Raw genomic sequence first — 23,626 nt, 5'->3', positions numbered from 1 at the left:
AATAAAGTTATTATTTAGACTTTTAATCTTATATATCATTATAAATGGAACCTGTCCTAAAGTTCTATTCTACTTTAGTTACCTTCGGCGACCCAAAATTACATGAGTACCTTTATTGAATGTTGAAATAAAAAGTTTAACCAAAAGTGTATCACAATAAATAACTACTTTTCAAATAAATTTACTTTATGAAAAGAAGTTTAAAAAAAGTATTTTCACTTCGTGTCACTTACGTACTAAAAGTAATGAATTAAATATGAGTTGTTTGGATTGAGCAAGCGACTATCAGTTTCGCCGCAAACCTTTATTTTCACTTGTTTGGAAGACTTGTACGAAGCAGGTAAAAGAATTATTAGATAGTGACACGGAGACAATACAAAATATGTTTCATAAAATTAAGTACTTCAGGGTCAGGTAGAAATAACATATGTAAACAATTATGTAAATTTATTTAAAAAAACCTGCTTGTTTCTAATTCAAAACCTTTCAAATCGCTTCATTTACGAATTATTAAGTTTTTCAAGAATCTAGTTAGATTACCATTCAAATATGGTGATAAAATATTTGAATTTCTTTATCGCATTTTTAGTAATTTTAGAATTCCCCCAAACCAACCCCCCTCCTCCCGCCGAATAAGTAAGTCGTTTACCTCATGTTTGAGGGTCGTGACCAAATATAATGGCAGTTAACACCAGTAATGAGGTAAAATGTGTAAGAAAAGAAGAATTTGAATAGCAGGTTCAATTCAACTTAAAAATATCTTTTAAATTTCATTCACGTAATAAAATAGCATCGATTTATGACAACACCCACTAAATATTTTATAGGTGTCAGAGTACCAATTTACGTACGACTCGGTATTTCTGCCTCATTAATCAAATATCAAAAAGCAATATAAATCAATCTGTTTTTTTTTAACACTTTGTTATTTCCATTTTATATTATTAATCTTCTTTTCTGAATGATTTCCAGTAATATTAAAAAAGTTTTTAGACATCACTTAGACATAGTTTCTTATACAATTTTAGCTCCATTTTTAAAAGTCCAGCAATTTTCTTAATTCAATTTTATTTATTTTTTCTATTAAGTTTTATTGGCTACATAAGTAAACAACAATCGCGCCCCTGACCCGTAGAGGTAGGCAGAGACCATGTAACTCAATTTGGCGTGCTATAGCACGTCTATAGCTCATAATTTTATACCTCTACCAATACGTGCACGTCAGTTTTGGCTTCGCCTGCTCTTAATAAGTAGACATTCTGTCTTTTATTCGTTAAAAATATAAATGTTGACCGAAGTCGAAACTGGAGTGATTAATTCATGGCACCGTATTTGCTGTGGAAAGTCGACGGTGAATCGTACACTTCACGGTAAAAATGCGAATTTTGTTTCACAAACACGGCTCGCGACTGCACAGCCCGAGTGAAACATTTTCATTGTGTCTGGGCGCCGCTCGATTTTTAATCTTCCCGCTCGTCCTGCTGTTATTTTACTCTGAGCATAGCAAAAAAAAAACTTTTTTTGAGGATTGATACTTATCTAAACCACTTGTAATTCGGCAAGCGTTTTGTGTGCAAAACGACTATGTAAGACCATAACATACTTACAAGTACAATTTTGAAAGATAGCAATGATAGATTTAAAATTGTCACATTCCAGAAGCCACCAGCTTCTGTAACAATTAAGGAAACGTTAAGAATGGTCAGGAAGGATAGAATAGGGAATAGGGGAATGGTGTCTTATTCACCAAACAAAACACAACACAACAAAACTACGGCCTACCTTATTTTCATAGGATGTGCCATTGCTGCAACAACTGAACACAAATATTATTTTGCTATTTTTATTTTTACAAAGAGAGTGTGTAAGAGGTGTTTTGGCAGTGAAAAATTAAGCAGGTTATTCAGGCAGTAAGGTTCCCTATTTTGGGTAGCTGGAACGGCTCTACCTTTAACCTATATGTTTATAATTTTTGTTCACCTTCAATCTAAAGCAATGTTGAAATGTAGAAGAACGTCAATACGGATAAAGTTCCAATAGTTCAATAGTAAGATTGCATTATTAACGAAGAAGTTAACCGCGTTCTGCGATTGCGTAGAACAGCTATAATAATAAAAGCCTGAACATAATAATCATTAAAAGCGATGACGAGTTTGTTTTAGAATAGGAAATTTTACAAGAGACCATATCCTTGATGAAACACACTTTCTCTAAATTTTTAAAGCCTTGCAAAATTCTTACAATGTGATAATCTAATTTTCTCAAACTTAACGTTTGTCAAATACAAAACAAAAGTAAAGCAAAAAAGTGGTACAATAAGAGCCACAAATAAAATAAACGTATCTTCAGGGAAATAAAACTAATGGCGAACATCGCAAGACTGATGGCTGCCTACGCTGTTCCGTTCCTACAATCATATGTTTTATTCATCACCAACGAAGAAATTCAACTAGCAAAGAATACTTTTTAACTTTATTCGATAAAGGTTTTATGTCTATTAACTGGATATTGAAGTTGAAGAGGACTCTAAGCTTAGTTTTCATTGCTTAATACGTGTAGGAAAACAGTTCGTTATTCTGTTTATATTAAAAGAAAGACAGTGAGGTGTTAATTGTTTCAGCAGTGAAAGATCATTGCAAATAAATGCATCCTCGGATACTTTTTCAGAAGTTTAACAATGGTTTTCAAAATGGAAATTGTTCTCAAAACTGAAATGTAGATAGTTACGTGCTGTTTCGCTGCAACATTGAATATGCTAAAATTAAATTCTTTTGCTCAAATGCACAGATTTAGTGCTATAACAATGCTCGCTGCATACGATACCGCAAACTTTTTGGTTATGTACAAAACGACATTTATTTGTATAAGCTTTTATGCACTTAAACACGTATAAATGGTCTACAAGTTAATATTAAATGTATCTTTTACAAATCCTTTCAAATCGTAAGCGAGTGCCGACTGATTGTCATTTGTTTTGTTTTCAAAGAGCAACGCTTGACGACTGAATTCATCATCAATCTGCCCTTGGCCCTACGAAGGGTCGGCACAGTATGTACTACCCTTCCATACACTCTATTAGCCGTCATATCTGAATTCACTCCCTTTCACGCATATACTCTTTTACACAATCCATCCACACTTTCTTCGGTCTTTCTCTACCTTTGTAGCCATCCACATTGAACCTTGACAGAGGTAGATGCCAGCACAAGATCTATTGCACGAATTGGTCGGCTCGCCTGGTGTCACGACCACACAGAAGACAAGAGTGAAGTGGAATTCCGTATTTCGTCTTTTGAGTGATTAATAGAGAACAGAGTTAGGTAGAGGCCTAATTTTAGTCCATCCGCTACATTATTGACTACTAATAAATAACTATTTTATGCAATTAAATTAAGAGTAAGCTAAAATAGACATTAAAACATGATAAAGTTTGGCTCATCTTTCTCATTTCAGTAAACAATTATACTTATTAATGCCCAAATTGGTCAATGTGACGAATTTAATGTTTGTCGAATTTATTGATAAATCGACATCTGTTATGTTGCAGTAACCGCAGAGACGAACAAAATGTTCGTGTAGGATACTAATTGATAAATGAACATTTATTTTGAAATACAAAACTGAGTAAAACTAAATTTTTAGAAAAGACTCACCTACTTATAAGAATTTGTACTTAGATTATATAACAATGTATTTTACCTGCCTAGGATTTTATAATTACATCGATGGCAGAAAATACTACATTTATAGAGCGACAATCTCATCTGAGCAGGTTAAAGAGACGTTATAGCTTCTCCACTTTTAAAGGAAATACAAAAGTTTTTTTTTATCGATCAGGTAATTCGCAGTCAGTATTATAGAATGAAACTTGATTAATTTTTTCTTCCTCAACATTACGCCCTGACGCCGGAGGGTGCATCACGCACGTGTTGTCAAATTAATTGAATGACTTCCGTCGCCGTCGGCCCCGCGCGCTCCGAAGCGCCGACGCGCCGCCTTATATATCCCGCTCTAAAACTACCAAACACAGAAACAAACGAAGGTTTGCATTTTTTCTATGGGACTGCACCTCCCCTTATGCACTTGAGATTTTTTAAGCGCCGTCGCTTGTATTTTTCATGAAGTTGTGGGTGCGGGTGTGCGCGGCACGGGGCGCGGGGTGGGGGGAGGAGCGTGTCGTGCGGCCTCTCGCGCTCGCGTTTAGTACAGCGCTCAGCAGGAGTGTTGAACGCTCGGCTTCGCAGTCGGCGATCTTTCGTATTCTTCGTTTATTTTCTTTTCTATTCGTTTAATTTGTAACTCCAGTCCTCAAGCCACTTCATAAATGAAACGTTCCCTATTCACCGAGTGAGTTTCGCAGTGTTTACCGGCAATTTTATTTTGACAGTGTCACGTGCGAGAATCGTATTATTACCGGTTCCGGAGTTTTTAAGTGTTTATAACGCAACAAGGCCTTTACTTGACGCAGGTAGAGCCGGCGGATCGTCAGAAGGTGAGATAGTGTCGAGTTTGTTGATGTTTTGAAGAATCAAAACTGACAATAACTTCATTAGGACGGAAAGTTCATTCAAGAAAAATTGATACTTTCTCGTTCCAATAGGATTTTGCAAACTGGAATAGTGTACGTTGTTAAGTGAAGTTTAAAGGTGTCTGTAACTTATAACATAACCTTATTTTCAAACAAGGCGCGTGTTTTACGGACATGCGCAGTCCGATTCACCGAAATTATTTATAAGTGTCTTGTAATTTTATAAACAAAGCTCGTGTCGCGTGGTTTTTGTGCCGGTCTGGAGTGCGCCACTAACGAGAAGTGCACGATTGTCATCTGAATCTTCACACGACGTCCATTGTCACCTAATAAGATATTCGGATTTTAAATCGAGAATATCCGTTCACCTGTGGGATTGTGTTTTACCTGCGCGCGCACGGGACTTCTTTAAAAGGTGAGTTGAATGCGAAATATTTGAATGCACGTAGTGCAGGTGCGTGATAAAAAACAGCCTCATAAAATGTTTTAGTCGTCGTGCGCGGTCGGCCCCGCGCCGGGTCGGTTTTTTTGTAAATAACCAGTTGCTTTGCTTATTCTTTCGGTAGGTTGACTACAAAATGACGTCATCACTTAGCATCATGAGATTATGCGTCTCTTTTACACTTCAAGAATTATAGATAACTCTTCCTTTCGTTAAACTTTTGCCTTTACTTACTTATTTCATAATACTTTTGCTTTTTATAGATTTATATATTTTTCAACTTTCAGACTAATGGTCTAGCATTGCAGCTTAATATTATTTGTAAAACTTTAGCAATTTCACACTAATTTCGATTTTTTTTGCTGCCCGATTCCCTTGCTGCTGCTTGAGAAATAGGTAGTTTTGAACTTTTTTGTTGGTGTCAAATTCTACGTTTTCTCAACGTTTTCGTAAATTTGACCATTAAATGATAATAAATCCTTTGTATTTTTGTATAAAAACGTTTTAATTCTTGAGAATAAACAATGTTTATTTAACTTTAAAGTTTTTCATAGAACCTTTAAACACTTTTTTCATAGAACTTTAATTCGCCTTAAGGAATGAATTTATTATTGATTTTAAACAAGTTTCCGTTTGTTCGTTTATTTGTTTTAATAACATTTTTTGTTTACGTTCTCGTTTTTGATTTTGTTCTATAAGTGCGCACAAGCAATATTTTATAACAAAACTAGCTGTCGCCCGCGTCTCCGCCCGCGCGCAGTTAAAAAAAAAAACTAAATGAGGGGGGGGGGGTTATGAAAAATAGATTGGCCGATTCTCAGACCTACTGAATATGCTCACAAAATTTCATGAGAATCGGTCAAGCCGTTTCGGAGAAGTTCAAGTTCGAACCCCGTGACACGAGAATTTTATATATTAGATGTAAAATATTTTATCATATACTTTTGTAACAGCACAAAAACATCTGTTGCACGTATTGGTCGCCTCGCCCAGACTAAACAGAAGACAGGCGTCAAGTGGAAGTAATTCCACGTTTCGTTTGTTAAGTGTGGTGCCAGAGGCCTAACTTTAGTCTCCCTTCGCTTCCCACCCTTTTTTTATGAGGAAGGAAGGAAGAGGAAGTGGATTTGGCGGAGAAGGGGACGCATAGGAAGGGGAAGTATTCTCTTCCTAAGCGTCTGGTGTACTTCCCCTTTGTTTTTTAAGACACTTGTGATAAAACGTAGGCAACGCATCTGCAATTGCGGATGTCTATGGGCAGCGGTCGCTATTTTGGCGATTCCAGATGACCGCTTAATCGTCTGCCACGAAATAATATAAAAGAAAAATATTTTTCTATTTTTAGAACCACTTTTATTAAACAATAATATTATTATAAATGCGATAGAAAGTTTAGATGCATGTATAGATGTTTGATAGAAGTTATCTCCAGTACGTCTCAAAGGATCTTGATGAAATTTGGCATGGATATTAAATATAGTCTGAAAGAACACATAGACTATTAATTAAGTTTTTTTTTTAATACCGAGCGGACGGTGCCGCGGCCGACAATTAGTAAGTTAATAAGAGAAATGTAAACAATTTTGACAGTTCTTGTTTGCGCACGCGCGAACAAACTTTCTTATTGTAATTGTGAAGTAAATATTTAAGCAACTGAATGTGACGTACAATGTAATATAAAATACAAAATATCACTGTTTGTAGTAATTCTGAAATTATGACGAAGTTGAAAACATTTAGTTATTTTTCTTAATTACATTTACTTTATATATTTATATCAGAGCAATAAAGAATACATAAGAATTGAGAACCTTTTTGCAATCGAATAAAAAATAAAATAAACAATTTTTGTTACAATTTAGATGATTGAATTGATCTGATCGCCTTTATCACATTAGATTCTAATAAGCTCGGAAGATGATCAGTGGTAGTTGGAGAATCAAATTGTAAATGTTGTCAGTTTATAATCTAACTAGAACATATAAACGAATCATTACATTTGGACGTATCATGTTTCTCTACTTTTTTTTTAATAAAAAATTTTTAAGTTATGGTACAATTTGTGTACACCATTAATATTCTGATAGCAGTAGATGGCACTTGTAGAAGAATAAAATTAAGAATATTTCAATTTTCATCATTCGCTTAAAGAAATTCTGTCAGTTTATAATATTTCTTGTCAGATTATCAGATTGTGTAATGGTAAGATATTTGTCTACACTATATGTGGCCACTATTACCTTGGTGTTATGGCTTGACGATCATAGCAACATAAATTTGGTCGAGGCGGCAGAACTGTACCTTGCGTTGAGTCTTGTCGTATATCATTCACGCTCCAGAGCCACTTAATAGACTAGGTGACTGTTCACCACAATATAAACTTAATCATGTTTATTTTAGAATTTATATTTGTTTGATGGATAACATTTTTGTACCCCATATGTAAAGTTCGTTGTACTTTGCCTGCCTTTTGTGTTGCACTTGCATTCTGATTATTGAAATGATTGCATACTACAATACGATTGTTCTTTCGATACCCATTTGAATCCTCATTTATTATTCTTAGTTTTAAGAACATTTAATTATTGAACGCTCCAGCACTTCAATTGTTTTTCGACTTTTATTTAATATATCACATTTGACATCTATCAGTTTAAGCTTCATAGTGAGGTGACCTGCTTATAAACATCGATTAAAGTAAACGAATCGATGTTTTTCATTCTATTTCTTTGTAACATTCTTATTGTTCAAAAAGGAAAGGGATTCTTTGACGTAACATTGTATCTATGTTCTAATGTCATTATCACAAAATATATATTATGCATGTAATCGAAATAAAAAAGTTAAGCAATTTTGCACTTCTAACTCAAAAAAAAAAAAATTATGCCCGCCGTTACAAGGTTACTTTGTTGAATTTGATGTATTTTCAAATGTGATCTATTAATAATATATGTTGTCTGCTTGCACGACTTAGTTAATATTGTATACCTAACATAACTAGCAAGCTAAATTGCTTTAGTTGCTATAAGTCACCTGAGGATGTTTTAGGGCAATTTTGTTGTAAAAATTCTTTTTAATTTTTGTAATACATTTTGATGTCATAATAGAGCAGTTGCCAGCTTCCGCCAACGTTCTTATTTTATATATTATAAAACGAAATTAGGCAACTGGATCAAAATAAAGCCGTCTGTCGACAAAGCGAAATGCCGCGGCCTAATGCCCGAATACTGAAACGTTACTTAAATATCTCCTTTCGTAAGCATTGCTTACAATTTAACAGACGTCAAAATTTAAGTGGTATACACAAACGCAAATCAAGACATGTAAGCGCGTGATTCCGTAAGTAGACGTATTATTTTTACGTCATGGCAACATCCTTTGTTTTCGGTCAAAGAGTGTATAAAAAATACTTGTTCTCGATTACGTTTTCTTAAAATTCACTTTACGTATCCGTTTCACGCAGCATGGCTTGGACAACCTATAGTTGTAAGACGTGTTCATTCCCAAATAGTAAAGAAATTTAAAATAAAAATACTAAATAATCAAAAATCAAAGAAGGTTGTTAAAAAATATCCTTTCTGTTTAAAGTATTTTTAAATAAAAAAAATTAAAAAATTTGACCATACTTTTGTAGAATGGAAAGCATCTGGCGTTATGTTTTGACAAGTTTAAATTAATAAAATTTTAATAAATCATAATATCATCAAGACACTTTTTAAGCAGTTTAAGCGGGCGCAGACAGATGTCGCTACAAACCTATTTGCGATTTCGATATATTCTCGTTCAGTCGGCATTTTTATATAAATACTAGCTGTCGCCCGCGACTCCGTTCGTGCGCAGTTAAAAAAAACTTTATAGGGGTATGAATAATAGATTTTGGCCGATTCTCAGACCTACTGAATATGCTCACAAAATTTCATGAGAATCGGTCAAGCCATTTCGGAGGAATACGGGAACGAACATTGTGACATGAGAATTTTATTTGTCCGAATGCGATGATTATGATGAAGCAGACATGTTAACACCTTAGATTTTAACTTTTAAGATAGCCCGCGACCACTCTTAAATTGTTGGCGTACTTAAGTCGACATGACAGTTCTTTTGACAGCAAAATGTCGTTGAGTGACGATCCAGTATAAGAAATGTGATATTGAGTGGCCTTTAAGCATGCTACGACTTGAGTGGCATCAAAGTTGAGATGCGTCTTTAACTGACTTACGAAAATTCCATATTGGAGTTTAAGCGTGGTCTTATAATTTAAGACGCTCTTACATATTTAAGTGACGTTTCAGTATTCGGGCATAAATACTTCAAACGCGACCTCGGATTGAGGATACAATAAAATTTGCGTCAAAGCCACTCCGCGTCTTTTCGGAATTATGTATTCGGGAAAAATACCTGCTTAAATAACACGATTTGTTACTTAAAAACTTAAAAAAAAACCGACTAACAAGAGTCCTATGACATTCAGGGAACAAATACGAATCCAATGACATTGCACTCGTTAGAATCGATTTAATAATTTAGGCACAATAGAACTTTTGCTTAAAAACTTCATACGCTCGAAAAATACAAAACACCTCTGGCAATCGGATAAAAACTTATAGGAATACCTATAAGATTTTTAATAGTATTTCTAAATATAATAGTGAGGTATGAATCCTAGCGTTGTATCGCTAAACAAATATTCACTATTTCTTCATTTGTGTGTGTGAAGCGAACGGTTCAAGGTTAATCGGCTAAGCGTTGACAAACCGCGTCGCGAGCACGCCATCTTCTCATATTCTTAGGGTTGAATTTTTTAAAACGTCTTGTTTTTGTGTGTTATAATTTTCGCTAACTTAATTACTATTTTTAAAATATTTTGATAAGAAAAATAATATTGGAAAAATTTAAATATCTAAATAAATTATAAATCGATAAATAAATAAAACAAGATTTAATAATGTTCACATTTAATCTTCAACGACATCGCAAATATATTATACTAGACTGCTACCTTTTAGTTAGGATATTACGTGATCCCATATTTCCAACATTTGACAGTAATCGGATTACGAAGTCGTCCCTTGTATTTTATTTCATGAAGTTTGTAGTCGTATTATCGCATTTAGTAATCCTCGGCGACGACAGAAATGGAATATGTCCATACGGAGGTCAATGACCTTCCATTTAATTCAATACGCAGCTCTGTCCCAAAAGACTTGCCGATACTGAATCAGTATATGTTATAACTTTGATTCGATAATCAATACAATTTACCTATATAAACCCTCAAGGGTTTAAAGTTGTGTTTGCTATAATAATATTTTTTACTGGCATATATTTTGTTCTTTATGTGTAATTTCTTAATTTATAATTACAATACATATGTAGTGTGTAGTGAGTGTAGCAACACCGACAAACAATAAGGCAATTTATTAGACACGCTTTGTTGATTTTACATCTTAACCTCTTAGCAACAAGGTTTGCATTTCGTAAACTGATTGTTAAGTTAAATCAAGGTTGTACACTGTCTGCTTCTGAGGTATGTTTTGTTAATTAGTTTTAATTATGAAATAATTTTCGATTTGACTGAATGAAAGCCATTTTAAGATTTATAAACCAGCTAGAAGAATAGTTTGTATCCATCGATAATATTTATTTCGTCTAAAAGAATCATTTTATACAAAATTTCTATTACAAACTTATTTTATATAACTAGCTGTGGCCGCTAACTCTAACTCCGTCCACGCGGAATCAAAAAAAAAACTTAGTAGCCTATGTGTACTTTGAGTCTATATTCTACATATTTCTTCAAACAAAACCGTCCATCCATCTAAACGTTCGCATTTACAATATTAGCTTGATTCTGTGTTCATACCATTTAAGTACAACTGTCTATGAATAGCGGTGTAAATGTAGAATATTGTAGTCAAATTTTTAAGTAACAAAAATGATTCATTAAGTGTGAGCGTTTTTTTAAGTTTACTTAAGGAACAAAAGTGACTGCAGCTATACTGAATTCAGATCTAAGTAACCAGTATTGCCTAGTAACCTAGCTAAGATCGCGCGCTCTTTATCCCATCACATACATGTTTAAATGAACTCGAGACTATAAACATAATCTAAAACCGGCTCTCTTATTTCTCGGTAAGGATTTTAAAGCTCGCCACAAGGCCAGCAGTTAAGATAAAAAGTGGCCAGGTTTAACGACCTGTCTTCCGTGATACCATTTTAAATATTTGAAGAGTCTCCTCTCTCTAATTCTTGTTACGACGCTATGTAGTCAAGAGTTATGTATGTTGACATGTTCACTTCACCATTTACTTAATGGTATGTACAGTGACCGTCGTTCACGGTGTTCGACCTCAAAAGCGACAGTCGTTTGAACTTCTTGTATGTCTTGAAATCAATCATTTTAAATTTGATTAAAAGATTGATGGCATACTATTTTTTATTTATGAAAAGCTTTAGAAATTAAGGTCCGGTACAAGGTAATTTTTCTGTAACTGCAACACTGCGAAGGAATGCGACTGTACTTCGGCATAAATAGCGTTAAACTAGTCCCAAGCAAATTAGATGTTGCAAGAAAATGGTTTTCTACTGCCTTTGAGTTTTTCGTATATTTCTTACACATTTGCTATTTGGAAATATTTTCGAGGGGCAGCAGACGAAGTGGGCTCTTACCACTGCCGTATGGGTCTAGGTAAAGTATAAGGCTACTAAATTAAAAAAAAGAATCAAGTAATTTTTACTTACCAGCTCTGGTAACTATGACAGGGACTCTATTGTAGAGACAAGGAATTCTGAACCAACAAACTAAATCTTCGAGTCACTGTCAACTATACGGAATATCTTGTGCAATGGTAGAGTAATAAAAATAACAAGTATGTGATTGTATAACTGACTACTGAATATTATGCCTATAGGCGTGGCAGGTTTCGACGGCTTTTGATTATTATTTCACGCGTTTAAACACGGTACGATAGCGTGAGGTAACACCTAATGACAGTGTTAGTGAATTAAGAAATGAGCTTTTAACGACTGCCCCAAACATTTTCACACTATACTGATGCGATACTTTCAGCTTTTTTATATCCAAAAATTCTCTATTATTATTGTGTAAAATGAATCTTATTGCTTTTTTTATTATTCATATTTGTATAACTACGTTATTAAGCTACATTTATGCTTGTTAGAGTGTAATGAGCCTTATTTTGATAGGTTTTAGGTTCTATTTCCATTTTTGAATGGATTCCGAATTATTAATATAAAAAGCCCCTTATTTGCTCTGCGGTAGGCCAGTGTATTCATCCTATGAATTGTAAATGTTAAATGTGACTGAGATTTGTACAATAATATGCGAATGGATTTCAACATGATATTTTGAAAGTAATCTTCGAAGATTTTCACTTATTTGAGTAAGCAATCACTTGGGATACTTACAAAACAATACGAATTGTTGTTCTGCTATTTTTAATCTTCGAAATATTGTCATCTATATTTTATAATAATTAATCTTGCAGATTTCATATTAAGTTTTATTTACGCTTCGATATCTATCAGACTCATTTAAGCCGTGGGACGACCGTGGCCACCTGAGCCGCTTGCGCAAAACAATTACGTATTGTTCTTTTCATAAAGCAAGGGTGAGTTGGCAGAAAGAACGATTACGATTTTAAGTCGCAAATTTCTTCTTGATTACGGCTCATTGATACTTCCTGTACTTGCAATATACAGACATGTTTGGATGGATAGATAGATGGATGGATGGATGGATGGAAGAATGTTTATTTCAAGGTATTGCGGGAACGGCCTTACGGATCTTGATGAAATTTGAAACAGATGTAGAACATAGTATGGAAGAACACAAATGCTTATTTAGTTATCAAGTACGCGTGGACATAGTCGCGGGCGACAGCTACTCATATATACCCATACATCAATTACCTGAATCATATAATTCAATTGAATATATTTTTACAAAAAATAGAAAAAAAGACCATCTAAAAGGTATCTGCCATATATGAGTTTTTGAAAATTGGGTCAAATTCATTTTTTCGAAACAAAGCAACATGCTTGTTCAAAAAAAAAACATTTCGGTATACTTTTGTAACAAATGGAACGAGTGTTCAATTTTTAAAAAACTTTTTGCAATGTATCATCGTCATCTACTGAATGAATTTGTATCATATAAGTATATGTTTTTAATTAAACAAAATGTGAAGAATATTAAACTTGTAGTTTTGAACCTGTATGACATTATTAGTGCATTGTTCCTTTGTTGCGGCCATGGGGTTTGCGTGGCCAGTGCAGCTCGTGTGACACTTTAGATTATTTAAAACACTTTGTAATTTTTGCTTATAAAATATACTTTAAATAAAAGTAAATTCAACAGTAAACAGTTTGCCAGAAGAAAAAATCTTATGTATAATAGTTAAATTAAATGATAAAACCATTTTTATCATATCATTCTTAAAATCAATGTTATCATCCGAATAAAATTAATGTGTTAATTAACGTCGCCTTTGAGATGATAAAAGATTTACCGATGGTTTCTAATACCAAAATTTATCTATAAAACATATCGTCATCCCTGTTGTTATTTTTGACAAAACAAAGATATCAATATTTTCTAAACGAGGGTTTTGGTCTGAGAAACGTACGATTAGAAACACATTATTGCGTCTTTGGTATAAGAAATAATATTGACAGTTCAAGAACGCACACATACCTTGTTAAAACGCAATATATTTGTTGGTTTTTACTAACGCTTGAATAATTTTCGAATATTAACACATAAAAACGAAATACGACACGTTTACCGAAGAGGTCGCAATGTCAGGGATACGTACGAATAGACTTAAGTTATTTTAGTTTCTAAATATAGCGCTTACTATTGAGGTTTCTCATCATTGTAGAAAATATTGACATGTAAAAAAGACTTTTTGTATTCCCCATTTTGATGCTCGTCTGACGTTAGATAAATATATTTCGTGTTGCGCTTTTATGTTTGTTTAATAATGATTTAATGTAGCATATACTATTCTATACACATGAGTTTAGTTAGCTCGACATGAGAAAATCTTCGTGAATGAAAACCTAACGAAAAAGATACAGAATTCATTAAAATGCGTGACCGACGACGTCGTGTGATCACCAGAAAAACATACGTATAAATAACTATAATAATACCGGCATCTCATGTAATAAAAATAGTGGTTTCGAATGAGCCCGACAACCGGATCCGGGCTCTCCCCAGCATGGGATTCCTCCGACGGGCGGACAGACAGATTTATATTTTGATGTCATCAATTAAAGTGGATTTTACTCGAATCAACGATTAAAGTGTACGAATTTTAGTTCAAGGTCCCTTGCTTTTTTCACTTTTATTCATCATTGAATTTATTTGTCAGTTGCCGTTACGAGAAAAAAATTTATTCTCTAGACATCAAATGAAGATCAATTAAATAGAAATTCTTAGAATCATTTCACAAAATTGTAAAGGAGATGTTTACTCAAATTTCTGTAGTAGCCATTATAAAGTTAATCGCCTCGAAATCGCTGATTTGTGAATTCAAACAACCAGATCGCAAGCCAACAACCTCTTTAAATTTGCTTTATGAAAACCGATGTTAATATCTGCTTAAGAATACCTGAAGAGTCTTTATTGCTGTTAAAATACGCGTATTTATATTGGAATCAAAATAATTTTAAATTGAATAGAAAACATAAATGTAAATGTATACAACACTTAAGGTGTTGGTTCTGTCTATATTAATTTTCTTCTCCTTTTCTATAAACATGGAGTCCGTGCGAGTTTTTAACATAAATATAAGATTTCTGATTAGATAAATAAAATGTAACGTATCGGTAACTGTAGGCCCAAGTGCGAAAATTCATATTGTCTCACAAACACGAGAAATCTCTCACAGACAACAGAAATTCAACGTTCAAAGGCAAACTACAAGTAACAAAGCATACTATCAGTCGAAGCAACGACAATTGTTAGACACGGCAAACGAGGCCTTTGTTACAGACTTCAGTTGTGTACAAACTTTACTTAACGCGAATACGAACAATTTGACCTTAAAGCTAAGTTTTGTTTTTTGTTTTCAAATATTTGATGCTTAAAATAAGTAAAAATTTTCTGTTGACTCCTTATTAATAAAACTAATTGTTTTTATTTTTTTTCCTAAAAAACTTTTAAACGATTACGCGTAGAATTGTCTGCGTCTTACTCTACGTATAGAGTTGGTTAGTCAGTGTAAGATTTGATTTTATCTAGAGTAAAGACTTTACAAAATCTTACTAATATTATGAATGCGAATGTTTGCATGGATAGATGGATGTTTGTTTGAAGGTATCTCCGCTCAACGGACCTCGATGAAATTAGGCATAGATGTAGATCATAGTTGGAAGAACACGTGGGCTGCTAGTTAAGTTATTTTTTAGTTCCGTGCAGACGGAGTCGTGGGTGACCGCTAGCTATTTTATAAATGAAAGCATTAAGTAACTTGGGCTTAGAATAAATGTACCGGAGCGCAATTTACAAGAGTGGTCCTAAAGCCATGTTCTAAAATACACATTTAGGTATAAATCATAACTTATCTACCTTCGGTTGTCAGGGCCGGGGGTAGGGGTGCACGGGGGGAGGTAATTAATTAACGTTCGGTTCCCCTCAGCGCTCGTCCCCGATTGAAATTAACTGAGCGTGGTTTGCTTTGCTCTCACTGTTTTCATTTTTAAGAATAGGGAGGTATATATATTTAATTGAGCCACGCTTCCGCAACGAGAATTCTTTTTAAAAATGAAATTGCTATGTTAGAGGCATTTACGAGTGGTTATAATATAATATTTTATATACACTATTTATTACATACATTTTTAATGTCATGTATTATTCAAATGAAACACGGCAGATAAGACAAATATAACCTAAATACAATTTATACATGACAATAAATTTAAAACACTGTATATACTATAAGATTAAATATAAAAACAGTGGTGTTTATTTAGCGCGGAATTTAAAAAACTTAGTGAGATATACTACTGTGTTCTTCCAGACTATGTTGTTCTACATCTGTGCCAAATTTCCTCAAGATCCGTAGAGCCGTTACGGAGATACCTTCTAACACACATCCATCTATTAACCCATCTATCCATCAAAACTTTCGTTATTATAATATTACTAAGAGTATGATTACTAAGTAGGATAATGTACTTATTTATGTATTGTTAGGAACATTTGCAAAACCTGTTTTCATTCTGCCGACACTATTGGTTATGTTGCTCTGACATTTATTATTTAAAAAACATAAAAAAGATGAGAAATTTAATTAATTATTTATAATTCTTGAATTCATACTTCCATCGTACTGAATGAATTTTGTTATTATCCTAACCCAAAACATCAAGTAGAATGGAGAACACATTTATTTCTCCAAATAAAAATTGTCTTATTCGTTCTTTTCAAGTGACTCAAAATAGAAAGAAAGTGCAAATCTATTATTACAAAAGACATTTTGTCTGTACAGTCGCAAACAAAACTGCAATGTATTTTATTACGTCCGACATACAGGTGTGTGTTTCTAAGGCGGGCTGGAGAGTGCAGCTGAATTGTGCATCGAGAAAGACGTGCCTCCAGCGAATCGTACGTAATGCGCTCGATATAATATTCAGATCGCATTCATTCGTACAGCCATAGGCAGTGAAACAAGGTTTTGTTAGTGGCGAGACAATCCCCGTGGGCGGGGGACGCTCTGAAAGGCTCTTTTGAAAATATATTTTGATCTGAAGTATCTTGAATCTAAACATGTATGTAAATCATAACGCACACATGTAGACTGCGTCTTTGTTTTTAGTATTATGATAATCTAAGCTTTTAAAACCAGTCATCTTTTTACTTAAACATATCGTCTGAAGTTAGACATAATAACGTTTTCCAAAAACTTTGATCAACAAGTACAAACAAATATTACTAGCTGTAAGATAATTTTTAAACACTTAACTTGTATCTACACAAATGTAAAGTTAATTTAAGAATTATTATTACTTAAACTTGATGTGATGAAAACACGTTTTAGCAATATTAACTAGAAACACGAGTAAATTATGTGTTTAAATATTTTCATCATTACAAGGCCGTAGACATTAAAGACATCCATGACGATCCCAGCGATGATCTAATGTCTCGATACCACGATATCCTTGACTCCGTGTAAATGTAGTCATGCGTAATTTACCAACATTACTTCGTATAAAATTTTACATATATTATATCTACAAAGTAGGTATTGGTCTCCCATTGGCCGAAATTTAACCATAATTTATATTCATTTCTTCTCCACAGTATCTTTACTTAACTAAGTCACATTTAATGTTTATCCGTTCGTGCAGTTTCCTTAATAAGGGGTACAAAGTTTTCACTTCACGTATTAAATGTAAAAAAACGTAACCTGTAATTAAGAAAATATTGTCATCTCAGTCATTCCCATTGAATAAAAGAGATAGCAAGTGTTCGTATACTGGTCACGCCATTTTAAATTCACGGTAAATAAACACATGTACTATTATGATTTAGAATAATGATTATTAAATTACTTTAGACTAACCTTCACACGATGTGTAGCGTGCTTAGGTAATTTACAACTTAAAATAAGTTTGATTTTCTATGAACCAATGGTAATTAAATTCGTACATTGTAATTTTAAATATTATCTTTTTTTTTTGTAATCAAGTATCTTTATTTATTTCTATATTTATTTAATGTCAACATACTAAAATAAGTTACTTGTTTCCTTCGCTTTTTACAACTTGTATTTTATTTTTTTGATTTTAGAAGTCTTATCACTATTACTGCAACGAGACTTTTTTATAAACATTGTAAGAATTTATTTTAAAGCACCATTTTGGTAGTGATTGATTAAATCTTTATTTAAGATGATGCCAAAAGCCGAGGCGGGTTTCGTAGAAACGTTGAGTTTTACCACACGACAACATTTGTTTTACTACAGAAACAAATAAATCCTTAAAGTTCTTACTAAGGTACTAAGGCTATTTTATGGTTATACCTAAAAATATCGCAGTGTAGATTTCTCTACACTCAGGGTCTGCCTTAGTGCGTAATTAATGACTGTAGTAAGGATTGATTTTTTTGAAAACAGCGACTTAAATCAACACACTGTTATATTTATACTTTTAAATAGATATATTTTAATTTAGTCTACGTGAATTGCGTAAGAAAATTAAACAGCCAATTTCCCGTGGGTGTAAACGCAAAAAGTCTATGTAGGTGGTCGTAAAGTGATATTCGATCTATTTATACGTTTTTCATATATATTTTTGTCCCGATAATTTGTGCTGTGCACCGTAGTACTTTAAGACTATCTATGCCTCATTACGCAATCTATATTTGCAACATTTTAATCTTCAATCCATAGATGTTATAAATTATGGACACCCGATTTCTAACATGAGAATAGCCCGTGTGAAATTACAAGATTTGTATACTTCGTATGTCAGGTTGACGCGAGGCTTTTGTTTCGGAGGTAGTGGTACTAATGCGATAGTACGTAACTCGAAGATTGTTTAAACAGGATCCGTAACGTTAAGACGGTTAACTCCATAATTAGAGAGATCTCACACAATCGATTTGTTAGAACAACATTTATCCCTAGTTTGTTCTAAGTTTGGTGTGACGAATATTTTTTCGATTGTTTCCGATGTTGTTAATTGAAAAGTTGTTCTGACATCTCAATTCCTACAAAAAGTATGAAATTCACAATACTATAGTTCAAATCAACAGCCAAATTGTATGTCAGAGCTTTCATGTCTCCAGTAATTTCACATAATATGATATTTTTGACTACCAGGTTCCTCTTAAAGAAAATCACAATTATGTTCCCATCACTTACATTAAATATTTCAACTATTCCAAGAACATCATTTGTCTATTTATTATCAACTTTATTATCCTCTAATTAAAGTCTTTAAACATTTCCACGATTAAGAGTATTGGCGACTTGAACTAAAGACTTCCCCTTAGTTTGTCAATAGCCGGGTTCATTCGTCCGAAAGTTATAATTGGGCGAATGAGCAACGATTACAGGTTCGCGCCTCCCCACAGCCAGCTCTTGCGTCGTTAAATTAGTTACAAACTGATACTTCGAAGTCTCACGTTTAGTTAGTAGCTTTAATAGACTGTTCGGAGCATACAGTCTTTATTAAATTCCAATGAGGTTTCTACTCAGTAAAAGATTTTACATATTTTTAGTTTAAATCATTGCGCAATTATTATTTTTTATTGGAGACGCGACCTTATTGTTAAGTTATAAATTAAATGTTATAATTTAATCGTTAACCGAAAAACAAATTTTAAATGAAGTTGAAAACTGAGCATCAATTTGCGTTGTAATGAAAGAATAAAATGTGCACAATGAACGATGACCTAAGTGGCATAATTTGAAGTTTTGGAGTCGCGGCAACATGCTTACGATGACAGAGGCAGTTGAAGCGTCGCGAACCGTGTCGTATTGTAGGCCCCACGTGCGACGGACTGTGGCTAATTGTCCGTTACATTGTCCCACGTTTCGGAGACAAGAAGTTATTTGGGTACGTTATATAAAATATTGCATTAGACTCGTAGAATAAGGATGTTGAAGAAGTTGTAATGTTGTATGCGTTAGTCGGTATCTTAATTTTATATTAGACAAATAAAAAACGTTTAAAATCGGTTACGTACTTTTTAATTTATCAAGGCCAAACAAACTAAATCTGTTCCCTTTCTAGAAATTATTATCTAGATAAGTTAATAGAGAAGGATATGAGTATGTAAACATACTATTAATTGATTCAGGTTAATGAAGATGCAATTTGCCGAGCAAATTGCATCAATTGCAAAAAAATTAATTCATCACAATTAAAAAAAAAACTCAAGATCGTGATCATCTTTCATTACGTTCACAGGTTGGAATGTAATTGTACATATTAATTCCTATTATATCGTTACAAGGTTATCTTTGTCCGTCTAGTGCCACAATGCAATCAGCGTGAGACTTTTTTTTTGTTATTTTTTATTATAATTAAAATAATGAATGTATATGTTTTCAGTGATGTCATGTAATCCTTGGTGTCATTCGAATTTATTTCCGTGATATAAGATTTAAATTTTAATATTATAAATATATAAATTAATTTCTAGGTTAGTTCTCGGATTAACCAAGATAATTAATTCAATGTTCTCTTTCATAACGGATTCGTGTGTACTTCGGCAACGATTTACAAGCGCCCATTGATAAACTTCTATGTTGACTCTCAAACTTTTTAAATCGTTAATGAAGCTGAAAACTCCAGTAACGAGACCCTTTAGTTATCAATGTATTACACGCAATCAGGGAACATCGTTTGGGTAAATATAAACTGATTTCCCTACATATATATTTTAAATTGCATGATTTTTCATATAACATGAGTATAAAAATTACAGACATACAAGAAACATAGTGACATAAAAAAACTATGTATTTAATATTGTCCTCTTCATTCAAATACGATTCTAAGCAGTCGATAGATTTTATATATATCGTACACAATAAACATCCATAGCAAGAAGGCATATCATATCGACATCTCTGACTGTGAGTAGCAGCCATAGCAGATAAGGAAACAACGCAAGGGAACTGGGGCGCAGCTATGGCCGGTAATGTATTGGAATGTCATAATAGTGCCGACAACGTATTTAACGGTATATACCTGAGCTGCCAGACAAGAATTGATATCTAGGAGACATAATGTACGTGAAATACTATACGTGAAGTGTATTGTAAGTTTTTTAATAAGATTAGTGATACTTTAATGGTAGCTGGTTTGTCGGGGTTGTAATTGAGTTGGAGTGTTGAATAATTAGGTTGATTTATACCAAGATATTTATACCAATTGGATTTTTCAAAGAGTTTATCTCTAATTTATTTATTTTTTTATTTACAACGGAAATCGCGTTTCATTTATTTTGTAGTAAAACCATCCAAATACAATGTTCAAATGAAACAAAATGAGAATTTAAAATGAACCTCGATTATTTTTTAATAAAAGACCGTGTCTGACATAAAATCGATTTTATTTGATAGATTAAGAACCGAATGAGTTCGGACGTTTGAGCCGTGATGTCATTTGTAAAACAGACTCGTGTTGACGGCCATAGGAACAGAAAAAAACGATGTACGTGTACCTCACTAAAATTAGAATTATTTCATTTAGTGATACCGCAAGAATATTGTCTGTAATATTGGAATTCGTCCAATGATCGTTTTAATTCACTCAAGAGCTTACACTGCATATATCTGAATTGGGCAGTTTTATTTTTAAATAACGAATAACTTCTGTCTTAAACACATTGAAAATGAGGACGCAAGCTGTTTTATTTCAAAGACTTCTCCGCCAAGAATTTCTATTTCTTGTATTTGAATTTTTTACTTATTCTCATGTTATCAATTTGACACTCTGCTGATTACGGATCACCTATATATCATTTCTATGTAACCTGTCAAAATGTCTGATAACTTTGACAAGTTTATCATTTCTACTTGTGCGACTTGCCAAGTGGTATCGAGTACTTTGGCAAAGAAAAATATTCAAATACTAAAAACTATCACTATCATTTAAGAAACGGAATTGTTTAGTTCATTGAAATTGTATTCTAAGTTGAATTTTAAGTACAATTCCGAGACAAACGACAATGAAACGCCTATGAAAATTCGGGGTACATGAAACCAAAAGGCTCAACGGCGAATCACGTGATGTCAAAATTTATGTAGATGGTTAAGATACGTTTACTATTTAGAAACACTCAAGATATTTTCAGGTGGTTTAGGGGAAGTTATAGACCTCAGAAACAACTATACTCTATGTTAAGATACGGATGGTAAAGAAATTCTACGCTCTTCAATGCTGGACAAAATAAAAAACATGATCATTAAATCACAGATGTTTTTGCAAATTAACCTCCGGGGAATAGCAGGGACAAGATTGTTTACGCTTATTTCTTGCTTCAGCGCTTCGATCGGGAAATAATGAGAGATTCTTCGGAACACATAGGGCATTTCTAGCTATTCCATTTCTTAACGCTGCTGTTAAGCTTCAATAAAAGCGTTCGTTAAGTATATTAGTAGTAACTCTTCACTTCGCTACAGACGATTTATGGACTCATTTATTTCCATGCAGTTTCTAATGTTTCGTACCCGTTTCAACTCATTAGTCAAAAACTAAATTGGGAAGAGGATGTATTACAGTTGTTTTGTGCAGCAGTTGCAACATTTTTGTAACACTTTTTATCCGGAAATTAGGATAGCACAGTATTACGGTGAAATAATTCCTAGAGAATTTAACGTTACATTAAAGCTGATAAAATCGACAATCTATTTTTCTAATAGATAGCCCACCGCAGGTTTCTCAATATAAAATAGAGATATTTTCCGTGTGATTAAAAGATGAATTGCACCTAAACTACATGACAAGAATTGGCTACATTTGTTGCCATTTAAAGGACATGATGTGTCGATGCGGTATATATAGGTACAAAGAGCGTGAGTACTTCACGCTGTCATCAGCCGTAGGAAACCGTCACACATCAATTATTAAATATTCGTGCTTTACTTATAACGTATACAAATCTTGCGCACTTGTTGCATTGCCATTCAATCTACGGACAGCCTTGTTAATGAACGCCATGAGCGAGCGAGGTCAGGCCCGACTATACCTTTATGATTCTTAACGACCAACTATTAGTTCGTCGATAGGTAACAATTTGTCATTCTCGTGGTAGCGGTAAGTTAGATACGGGACGAAAGAGGTTTTGTTATGAACTATAACTAAATTTAAAATATTGAGCTGGACTGAAAGCATTATTTCGTTGTTATTTTATTTAAGTTTTATAGTTGATTGTAGAAGCAAAAAAGTGGTATTCGGTGAAGTTGTTATTCTCAGGTAACATTTTTCTCTATTTTTAAATAACAATAAATAAATTTCTTTATTTTGCGACTTATTTATGGTTATTAGACTATACGCAATTTTTAAAACAAACGACGTGTTAAAATTAAGAAAAATAGACATAATATGTAGAGTTAAAAGCGTGCGATTAGCGTAACTCTAAAACCAGCATAAGTTAACATCAGTAAATAAAATAATAATACAACGATTAATATCGCATAACAGTTTTTATAGGTGAAGGTAAACGAATGTTTGTGTCACATAATGCGGTTGAATGGCAGTCTATCATAACATATCGGGTATTGATTTCAAACACTATCAGCAAAAGAAATGATTTAAACGCATCAGTAATCGATTAGGTAAGTCGTCTGGTATGGTTTCCGTGTTAGTAAACAAATATGACGCGACGATGATATCATAAGGACCGGTACGATATAAGGGTGTGTTCACATCAGATGGGTGGCTGATTATAGACACACAGTGAAGTCAAGGTAAGGATTCGGAGATGATGATGATGATGATGATGGTGGTGAGATTAAGAGTTGTTGGCTGATTACACTTGGTGTAAGCATAGACTGTAGTTTTGTTAACCTTACCGTGTGGTTGTACTAGTACAAAATAGCATATATGTTTTCTTTCGTTTGTTTCTGTTGTGGAATCTTACGATTATGGATTTTTCATATGGT

General features: G+C 33.4%; 1 protein-coding gene across 4 annotated transcripts in view; it reads left to right on the top strand.

The window, feature by feature from the left end:
- Nucleotides 1–4,214: 4,214 nt before the first annotated feature.
- LOC106714967 (polypyrimidine tract-binding protein 1) overlaps nucleotides 4,215–23,626 on the top strand; it is a 348,985-nt gene continuing 329,573 nt past the window's right edge. For all 4 annotated transcript variants that reach the window (XM_014508121.2, XM_014508118.2, XM_014508120.2 and 1 more), the window contains exon 1: nucleotides 4,215–4,943. The gene's annotated coding sequence lies outside the window, so the exon portion shown is untranslated. The remainder of the gene's footprint in view (nucleotides 4,944–23,626) is intronic.

The sequence above is a fragment of the Papilio machaon genome, chromosome 6 (assembly GCF_912999745.1).
Source record: "Papilio machaon chromosome 6, ilPapMach1.1, whole genome shotgun sequence".
Taxonomy (NCBI): Eukaryota; Metazoa; Arthropoda; class Insecta; order Lepidoptera; family Papilionidae; genus Papilio; species Papilio machaon.
Note: the sequence above shows the minus strand (reverse complement) of the source record. Positions and strands in the feature narration are given on the sequence as shown.